Below are 10,588 nucleotides of genomic sequence, written 5' to 3' on the forward strand. Positions count from 1 at the left end.
AGCCTGAAAAGATACTCCGCCAAAGAAGACAAAAAAAAAAAAAAAAGGCCAAAGGGTATATGAAAAGGTCCTCAACATCACCAGTCATTGGGGAAATGCAAATTAAAACCACAATAAAGTATCATCCTACACCTGTTAGGATGGCTATTGTAAAAATGACAAGAGAATAACCAGTGTTGATGTGAATAATCAGTAAGAATAACCAGTGTTGATGAAGGCAGAGAAAAGGGAATCCTTGTACCTTGTTAGTGGGAATGTAGATTTGTGCAGCCATTATAGAAAACAGTATGGAGGTTCCTAAAAAAAAAAAAAATGGAACTTCCATATGAACCAGCAATCCCTCTTTTGGGTATATACTCAAATAAAATCACCACATTGTAAAGATACACTACGTTGTAAAGATACACGTTGTAAAGATACATGAACACTATCATGTTCATTGCACCATTACTCACAATAGTCAAGATATGGAAACAAGCCATGTCCATCAATGGATAACTGGATAAAGAAAATGTGGTAGATATACACAATGGAACGTTATTCAGCCTTTAAAAAGAGGAAAATCTTGCCATGTATGATAACATGGGTGAAACTAGGGGACATTATGCTACATGAAATAAGCCAGACAGAGAAAGAAAAATATGTCATGATCTCATTTAGATATGGAGTCTAAAAAAGAAAAGCCATGAATATGTAGAAACAGAGTAGAAGGGTGGTTACCAGAGGTGGAAGCAGGCGTGGGGGAAGTGGGGAGATATAGGTCAAAGGGTATAAACTTGCTGTTATGTGGAATGATAAGTCTAGAGACCTAATGTACAGCAAGTGGACTAGAGTTAAATCTGTTGTGTCGTATATTGAAAATTTGCTGGAGTAGATTTTAGATGCTCTTGTCACATACATACACACAAAAGAAAATGTAACTATGTGAGATGATTGGTGGATATGTTAACCTACGTGGCTGTAGTAACCATTTCACTATAAATACGTAATATCAAAGCATCATGCTGTATTCCTTAAATACATACAATTTAAAAAATAAGGAAAAAACATAATGCCCACATCCCCAAACTCACAGAACAGAGCTAACTGTTGGTATGTATCCCTCCACATTTTTCTTAGCGGTCATAAGACTTATATGAGCAAATGCAAAGGATGTTTTCTTTCCTTAAAAAAACCCCACCAAAACAAAATTAAGGACTTACTATTTCATTTGTTTTGCAGATTTGCCTCTGTACCCCCAAATAAATCCTGGACATCTCTGTAGGTCAATTCAAATAGATCTAGTATATTCTTTTAAAATTATTTCATAATACTTCATGATATGAGTATTCTGTAACTTAGTCTTCCTGAGCCTCTTCCCTTCCTTCTTTCTCTTTTCCTTCTTCCTCTTCCTCTACTTCTTCTTTTTTTTCCGCTTTTCTCTCCTTTTCCTTCCTTTCTCTTCTCCTCCTCTTTCTTCTGGTCTGTACAAATAACCGTGTAAAAAAATCCCTGCATCATTTGAGCACCACTGCTAGTCCAAATGGTGACAGTTAGAAAAAGGCATCTCCCAAGACATTTTACCGCCAGAAAACTCTTATAAAATATATACAGATCCGTGATGACTAACGGGAAAATGATGCACCTTAGAGTTCACGGTTGCAAAATTTTATGCAGCAGTCCTCGCATACTAAAACCATTATTTATGTAAGATCAGATTCCCGGTCAATGTAGATACATACTTTAACTTTTAGTGGCTTCTGCCAAATCATATTCCAAAAAAGTTGTAATACTACAGTGTATGCAATACACTGCCCACACCCTCAATAACATGAATTTCTATCTGAAGATAAAAACTTTCAAAAATAGCTTTATTGTTTATTGTGTAATGAAATAAGCTCATTGCTAAAAATCCCCAGAGTCCTGATAGCCTAAGATGGCCATTGTTAACTCTCAGATTAGCATTTTTTCAGCTATTTCTTTATGCCTCTTGAAATAGATGTCAATACTTTTTCCTGACTGGCATTGGACTAAAACAACTGTTCTTCGATCTACTCTTTTTTTTTTTTTTTTTGAGACGGAGTCTCGCTCTGTCGCCCAGGCTGGAGTGCAGTGGCCGGATCTCAGCTCACTGCAAACTCTGCCTCTCCGGTTCACACCATTCTCCTGCCTCAGCCTCCCGAGCAACTGGGACTACAGGCGCCCGCCACCTCGCCCGGCTAGTTTTTTGTATTTTTTAGTAGAAACGGGGTTTCACCGTGTTAGCCAAGATGGTCTCGATCTCCTGACCTCGTGATCCACCCATCTCGGCCTCCCAAAGTGCTGGGATTACAGGCTTGAGCCACCGCGCCCAGCCCAATCTACTCTTTAAGCTTAACGCTATTGGGAGCCCCTTTGTGGGCCAACAAATGGAGACTTGCACCATCGTTTTCTGGGGAACATGCATTGTTTTCCATTCTCACATTCTGGGTGTAGATGCACCATTACTTAGCCTCACTTTGGGGGGTTTATGCATTTGGACCCATTTTCACTTTCTTGGATTCTTGAAATATGTTGCGATGTGTAATCTGATTCCAGATATCATTAATTTGTGTATTCTCTTTTTTTTCCTGATCAATCTGAATGGGGGTTTATAAATTTAATTGGCCTTCCGTAAGATCCCACTTTTGACTTTATTAATTTCCTATATTGTTTTCCTTTTTTCTGTTTTATTGACATCCACTCTGATCTTTATTATTATTCCTTGTCTTCTGCTTATTCGGAGTTTCTTTCAAAATAACACCAAAAATATTGTCTTTAATATTTTTTCTAATTTATTTATTTTTAAACATTGACAAAAATTGTATATAGTTACTGTATACAACATGTATTTTGAAATATTTTTACTAGTTTCTTAAAGTTGAAGCTGAGGTTATTGATTTGAAACCTTTCTTTTCTAATACAGGCATTTAGTGCTATAAAATCATACTTTAGCTGCATATCACAAATTTTAATAGGTTGCATTTTCATTTATAACTACTTCAAAATACTTTCTAATTTCTGTTTTAATTCCTTCTTTGATCCCTGAGTTACTTAAAAGTGTGTTACTTATTTTTTTCTACATAATTGGGGATTTTTAAAGATACCTTTATTTTACTGATTTCTAAAGTAGCTCCATGTGGTCAGAGAACATGCTTTGTATGACTTGTATGGTTTTACATTCACTGAGACTTTATGGCTAAGAGTATGCCTTGGCAAATGTTCTGGGTACACCTAAAAAGGATGTGCATGCTTGTCAGGTAGAGTGTTCTATCAGTGTCAACCAGGTTAAAGCTGATAGATAATTTCATTCAAATCTGTATTCTTACTGATTTTCTTTCTACTTGTTCTATTAGTTATTGAGATAGGGATTTGCAAATCTTAGATTCTAACTGTGACATTTTCTATTTCTCTTTACAGTTCTATTAGCAGTTTTTGCTTCATGTATCTTGAAGCTATGTTATTAGTTGGTGGTTCATCCACATTTGGATGACTTACCTATCTTAGAATGTATTTCTCTTGCCATAGACACATGAGAGCTGTGAATAATAGAGCTCTTGAGTCCTACTTTCCTCAAATCTCGATTGTTTCATTGCATTCCAGTAAGAAGAAAATGCTGAGGAGAGTATGATAGTCAGCTAATAGTTTTCCTTTTAGGATACTGGCTTTTACTTTCTCAAAGTATCTGTGGTTCTTTGTTGGACAAGTCTTAGTGTATTTCATCCTATATTCTTTTTATCAGGGTATAATAAACCTTTGAATTATGTTTATTTTTTCTTTCACTGAAGAAAAAAATCCTAGTTCAATTTTATGTATTACAATTTTTTCTAGTCTCTTCTTTAGGTATACAATTATTTTTATGTTAAATTTCCAGTTTTCTGTTTGTCTCTGTTATTTTCACCTTTGTCACTTTTATTTCTTTATTTATGTTCCTTTGTCTTTCTTGTCACTAGTTTCTTCTTTGTTTTCCTGGAGTAATTTTCCTACAGTGTTCACTTCAGGTACCTTTTGCATCCTGCATGCTTTTCTGCCCTCCTTTCTATTTCTGCTTCTCCTCCTCTCCTACTCATCCTCTATTTCCTTCTCTTCTCTCTACTTTTCTTCCTTCTGTAGTTCAAATTTCACTTCATATTGAATGATGTGATTTTAAATACACTTTTGACCCTTGAACAAAATAGATTTGAACTACAGGGGTCCACTTATATGTGGATTTATTTTTCAACCAAAGGCAGATCTTAAAATATAATATTCGCAGAATGTGAAACTTGATTTCATGGAAGGCCGACTTTTCCTAGAAGCAGGTTCTGCAGGGCTGACGGTGGAGACCTGAGTATGTGTTGATTTTTGTATACATGGCGGGTCCTGGAACCAATTCTCCCCCACTGTGTACACCGAGGAATGACTGTATTCACCTTTGAATAGGGTCAGTTCTGTTTGAATTCGATAACCAAAATAATGTGAGTAGAATTTTCTTGTTTCCCCACCTTTTTTACCTAACCATCACTTTGAGCGTCACTTTGAATGTGTTAGACCTTGTGTTTGGGCATACAGCATGCTGAGCAAGGGAGGGAACCTAGAGCTTTGATTCTACTTCAGGTGAGAACCAGGGAGGCAACCACAAAGATGCTAGCTAAGTGTTTGCTGAATGAGTGGGCGAACCACTGAATGCCTTCCTGACCTGTCTCACAGAGAAGTGCGAGGTTAAGTGAGAAGACTAAAGCCACTTCAAGACATGGAATCAACCCTGGTGCCCATCAAGGGTGGATTGGATGAAGAAAATGTGGTACACATACACCATGGAATACTACAGCCATAAAATAGAAAGAGATCATGTTTTCTGCAGCAACCTGGGTACAGCCAGACGCTATTATCCTAAGTGAATTAATGCAGAGGCAGAAAACCAAATACCAACCAAGAACCAAATGCATTTCTCACTCATAAGTGGGAGCTAAACATTGGCTACACATGGACATAAAGATGGGAACAATAAACACTGGGAATTCCAAAAGCAGGGAGGGTTGAAAAACTACCTATCGGGTACTATGTTCACTTGGGTGGCAGGTTCATTAGAAGCCCAAATCTCAGCATCATGCAATATACCCATGTAACGAAACTGCACAAGTACTTCCCAATCTAACATAAAATTAAAAATCCAAATTAACAACAATAAAAAAGCCACTTTGAGCATTACCAACTACTATACACACACTGAGCTGAGGTTCTTAGAGTCAGTGAAGGTGGTCACTGCAGGGCAGTGCTTTTTGGTAAAACATCCCACTTTCTCTGAGACACCACACTTTTTATCCAAAAGAAATTGTGCCATGTGCACTTGGGCTCTGTTGCATGGCTGCAGAACAATGACAGTTATTACAAATTAGAAGTCTGTGGTCGTGACCAAATTCCTGGGATGGGTGACTCCATGGCCCAGACAGACAATGTCTGCCCTTCAGAGTGCAGACTGGGGAGGGAAGTCCCCAGGCAGTGCTGCCACTGATGCAGTACATCTGTGCTGGGCACTCAGTAAAAAGCTCTCCTTTCCCAAACATTTTCTACGCTGCTGTGTGGGAGTAGATCCCATGAGATACATTAAACTGTGCTCTGCTGAGAGGCCCATGCCTCCCAGCAGCTTCCAGAGATGGGCAGTGTGTGATTTGGGGAGGTCACCGGGTCTGCTCTCACTCTTGTTCCCTCTGCACTGTGACATTTTATGGAGAATTCACACTCAGGCATGTCAGAGCTAAATGGCGACAGGCTGATCTGGTGTCACTGAGAATGCTCTGGATTCTTTACTGCTGCAGACTTGCACATGTGAGAGACAGCTCAGACTCCCAGGCTCCCAGCTTGGCCCTTTTCTGTGCTGGACTGCAGACAGCAACCCCTCCCTTTCAGCTGCTCTTGTTGGAGCAAAGTCTTTGCCTTCATTCTGTTTTCTTATAACTGTTCTCGGAGCTTGGTTGAACCTCTAGTGTTAACACTCATTTGCTACTTGATCTGGCCCACGATCCTGTGTTTCTGAAGACTAAATACATCAACAGAAAAGGGACCCACACACTATTTGCATGTAATAGATGTGAAATTTGCACCACTGAAGTTGGGCTTGAATTGGCTAATCTACCTTCAATAAAAACTTAAGACTTCTGCGATGTGCAGAATATAAAGTGGGTCATTATCTAGCTGACAACTCCTGCAGGGTGTGAGTGGTGCTCAGTCACTCCACTCCAGGCCATGGCTGATTGATTCTAGGGAAAGGAGCCTGAGCCAAGCTCAGCCAATCACATTCTCACTCTCAGGACTATGAAAACCTGAGATTGAAGCACAGTCATCTTAGAGCGGAGCCCCAGACCTAAGGCCCCCTGGCCTCTCTACAGTTGACGTTCTCAGCCTCTCCTCCAAGGTCCTCTCATTTCTGCTATAGTCCTTCACTCTTGCCCCTTAACATCTAGGCCTCTAGACTCAAGAGCCTAAAGACTGTTGTAACCATGCCCTTGCTGCTGGCCACCGTTGTTGGACATGTCCTCATATCTTGTCTATGACACAGCTCAGCCAACATGCCCAGAATCCAGGCCTGTAAACTCATTGTCTCAAGATACTCAGACTCTACTTTCACCCTTTCCGTAGGCCACAAAACTGGTTACAGAAACAAAATGAAGGTGAAGATATATGGGATATCTGCATTTTTGAAGTCCAACAAATTTGACCATAGAAACCTTTGATCTGGTGGGCTCAAAAATATGTCTAAAGATTTTAGGATTATTATCCAGACCCAAGATGCATGCACTCAGTTGATCAATTTAATAATGATTATAATTTCAAGTTAATGCTTGGTTTTATGATGGGAAGTAAACAAAATATAGAAATTGATTCACTCTCAAGGAATTTAAAGTAGACAACACTGATTGACTTATTCATTGATGGAGTAATTCTTTAATTTATTTAATGGCCATCTATTCATTCAACAAAAGTTTATTGAAAATAAGCTCATGGCAGGGCATGTTTTGGGGGAGTTCAGGGATGAGGAGTCAATCTTAATGACACATGTCAACATATGTTGATAAACATGAGAAAAGGCTTGTCATGAGCCTGAAGAAGTACTTAAATTTAATACAGGCATTGCATTAGTTAGGGTTCTCTACAGGGACAGAACTATTAGGATAGATGTATATATGAAGGGTAGCTTATTAGGAGAATTGACTCACAGGATCACAAGGTGAAGTCCCACAATGGCCATCTGCAAGCTGAGGAGCAAGGAAGCCAGTCCTCAAAAGTCGGGAAGCCGACAGTGCAGCCTTCAGTCTGTGGCCAAAGGCCTGAGAGCTCCTGGCAAATCACTGATATAAGTCAAAGAATCCAAAGGCTGAAGAACTTGGAGTCTGGTGTTCGAGGGCAGAAAGCATCCAGCACAGGAGAAAAATGAAGGCTGGAAGACTCAGCAAGTCAGTTTCTTCCAACTTCTTCTCCTTGCTTTATTCTAGCCACGTTGGCGGCTGATTAGATGGTGTCCACCCAGACTGAGGGTAGGTCTGTCTCTCCCAGTCCACTGACTCAAATGTTAATCTCCTTTGGCACCACCCTCATAGACACCATCTCCCCACCCGGCTGCCGCAGGGAACAATGCTTTTCATCCTTCAATCCAATCAAATTGACACCCAATATTAACCATCACAGCTATGTGTGAAGGCAAGAAGACTAACTAGAAGTTTCTTGCAGTCAGGCAGGTAGATGATAATGATCTAGACTACAGAAATGGCAGTGAGCATGAACAGAAGATTAGTTTCCAAAGATATTTAAGAAGTAAGTGACTGGAAGGTATGGGGATAGAGGGGGAGGTGAGGGAGAATCAAAGGTGAGGTCATGTTGCTGACTTGTAGGGCTTGTTAGATGCTGATAGAGATAGAGAAGTAGTTTATGTGGGAAGATCGTTCTGTTTTCTAATATGGGTTTGTTAGACGTGAATGAAAATGTTGAGTGAATCTGAGTTTTGGAGAGACATCTAGGTTGAGCATCCAACTGGAGAATCATTTTCTTCCTTTCTGTTTTTGTTCTCCAGCTTTATTGAAGTATCAGAAATCATTTTCTTAAGAGATGGTAATGGAATCCATGTAATTGAAGGAAATCAACAGAAAAAAAAATGATTCAGAAGAGAGGGGACTAACCTAAGGACCACAGTGATACTGTGAAATATATATAGGTCTTCATCCTGTGTCCTGGCATACAACTCGTAAAACCCTTGGAATATCCAAAAGCATGCTTTTCATGTGCAAATGATTGACTGATGTCTTCAGGATGGAGCCAATTACCAGAAAGATCAAAGCATAATTAGAGTATTGGGACTTTTCAGCCACATCCCACACCCCTGACCTTTGGGGAGGAGAGACTGGCAGAAGGTTGAGTCCATCACCAATAGCCAGTGATAAAATCAGTCATGCCTATGTCATGAAGCTTCCATAAAAATCCCAAAAGACTGGGTTTGGAGAGCTTCTGGATATCTGAGCACATGGAGGTTCCTGGAAGGTGGTCTGTGGGGCGGGCATGGAATCATCTCATCCCTTCCCACATGCCTTGCCCTATGCATCTCTTCATCTGTATCCTTTAAAATATCTTTTGTAATAAACTGCTAAGCATAAGTGTGTCCCTGAATTCTGCCAGCCCTCCTAGCAAATTAACTAAACTGAGGAGGGGATCATGGGAAATCCAATTTATAGCCAGTTTGTCAGAAACACAAGTAAAATAACCTGGGGCTTATAATCACCATCGGAAGTCGGGAGCAATCTTGTGGGACCGAGCCTTCACCGTGTGGGATCTGATGCTACCACTGGCGATAGAGTGTCAGAATTGAATTGGAGGACACACAGCTGTTGTCCACTGCTGCAGGATTGGTTACTCGCCTGGTGTGCTGAAAAAATCCCCTACAGAACCTGGTGTCAGAAGTACTCTGCTTTGTGAGAGTACAGGAGAAAGTAAGTTTGTTTTTTCCCTCAATCAAAATATACAACAAAGCATGAGTAGAGGGATAAGAGAGATAACTGAAAGGGTGTCAAAGGGGCAGAATAAAAATTAGCAGAGGATGGGGTTAAGGGAGCCAAAGAGAGTCTTCACATTAGAAGAAACGAATCACCATTGAATGACACTGAAATGTGAAGGAAGACGTCTACCAAGTTCTCAGCTGATGACTTCTGTTTTCTCTGAGCAGCAGGAGAGAAAGTTTTCTGAGAATGCATTTCAGAGATTGGAGGGCAGGGCTTCTGGGCAGCTTTCCAGCAGGATGCAGGGCACAGAACAAGATAATTGTATGTAATGCACTTTGAAGAATATCTGGCGAGGATTACGCTCTCAATAGATGCGGTGAGCTATTATAATGGCTCCAAATTGTTCAGTTTTGTGGTTTTTCTCTAACAGTGATTAGCACCTGGGATGTAAGCACAAAACAGTTGGCAGATGATATGGTTTGGCTGTGTCCCCACCCAAATCTCAACTTGAATTATATCTCCCAGAATTCCCACGTGTTGTGAGAGGGACCCAGGGGCAGGTAATTGAATCATGGGGGCTGGTCTTTTCTGTGCTATTCTCGTGATAGTGAACAAGTCTCATGAGATCTGATGGGTTTACCAGGGGTTTCCACTTTTGCTTCTTCCCCACTTTTTCTTGCCACTGCCATGTAAGAAGTGCCTTTTGCCTCCATTCTGAGGCCTCCCCAGCCATGTGGAACTGTAGGTCCAATTAAATCTCTTTTTCTTCCCAGTCTCAAGTATGTCTTTATCAGCAGCATGAAAATGGACTAATATAGCAGTTTTATTAATTCTGAGGGGATTTTTTCAAGAAATGAGATAGGAGAATAAGGGGATTATGGAAATTGGCAAGTGTGAAAGAAATATTGTTCTCTGGAATCTTAACTGGGTTAAAAAAACCAACAAATAAAAGACAAGAGGAGGCTGCTAGATAACAGGAAAGGATATGGTTCCCAAGCCAGAAAGTGTTGATGATGCTAAGTCTTTGGTGCAGAAGGACTGATTGAAAGGACTGAGGGAAGGTTGAGGAAGAGAGAGGGATGTCTACATTTGGACTCATGAATACAGCAGTCATGGGTGATGACAGTGTTCTAGGAAGCACCAGAGGCAAGCTGATAAAGTGGAATGGAGGCGAAGGCACTGGAAATGAGCTGATAGAGGGACTGAAAACTCAAGGTATAGGACTTGAATGTCAAATTCAGTGGTAGTTAGGAATGGGTAACATGACTTGTCCTGGTATAATTGTCAGGTTCTCCAGAGAAACACAAGCATCTAGGAGATATATGTACACATATAGGTAAAGTTATTATGAGAACTAGCTCACGTGACTGTGGAGGCTGAGAAGTCCCTTGATGTGCCATCTGCATGCTGAAGAGCCAGGTGCAATTCAGTCTGGGCCCAGAGGGCCAGAAGCCAGGAGCACTGATGTCCGAGGGTGGGAGAGGGTGGGAGTCCTGGCTTAAACAGTAGACAATGCCCTTCCTCCTCATTTCTGTCCCATTTGGGCACTCAGCAGAGTGGCTGGTTGGTGCCTGCTCACGCTAGTGAAGAGGCTCTGCTTACTCAGCCCACCAATTCAAACACTA

At 40.6% G+C, this 10,588-nt stretch overlaps 1 long non-coding RNA gene across 1 annotated transcript in view; it reads left to right on the top strand.

Moving 5' to 3' along the window:
* LOC105538668 overlaps nt 1–8,619 on the top strand; it is a 36,729-nt gene extending 28,110 nt beyond the window's left edge. The window contains exon 5 of the long non-coding RNA XR_001005947.1: nt 8,045–8,619. This is a non-coding gene — a long non-coding RNA (uncharacterized LOC105538668). The remainder of the gene's footprint in view (nt 1–8,044) is intronic.
* The last annotated feature ends 1,969 nt before the right edge of the window (nt 8,620–10,588 follow it).

This window comes from Mandrillus leucophaeus, unplaced genomic scaffold (assembly GCF_000951045.1).
Source record: "Mandrillus leucophaeus isolate KB7577 unplaced genomic scaffold, Mleu.le_1.0 Scaffold197, whole genome shotgun sequence".
NCBI lineage: Eukaryota > Metazoa > Chordata > Mammalia > Primates > Cercopithecidae > Mandrillus > Mandrillus leucophaeus.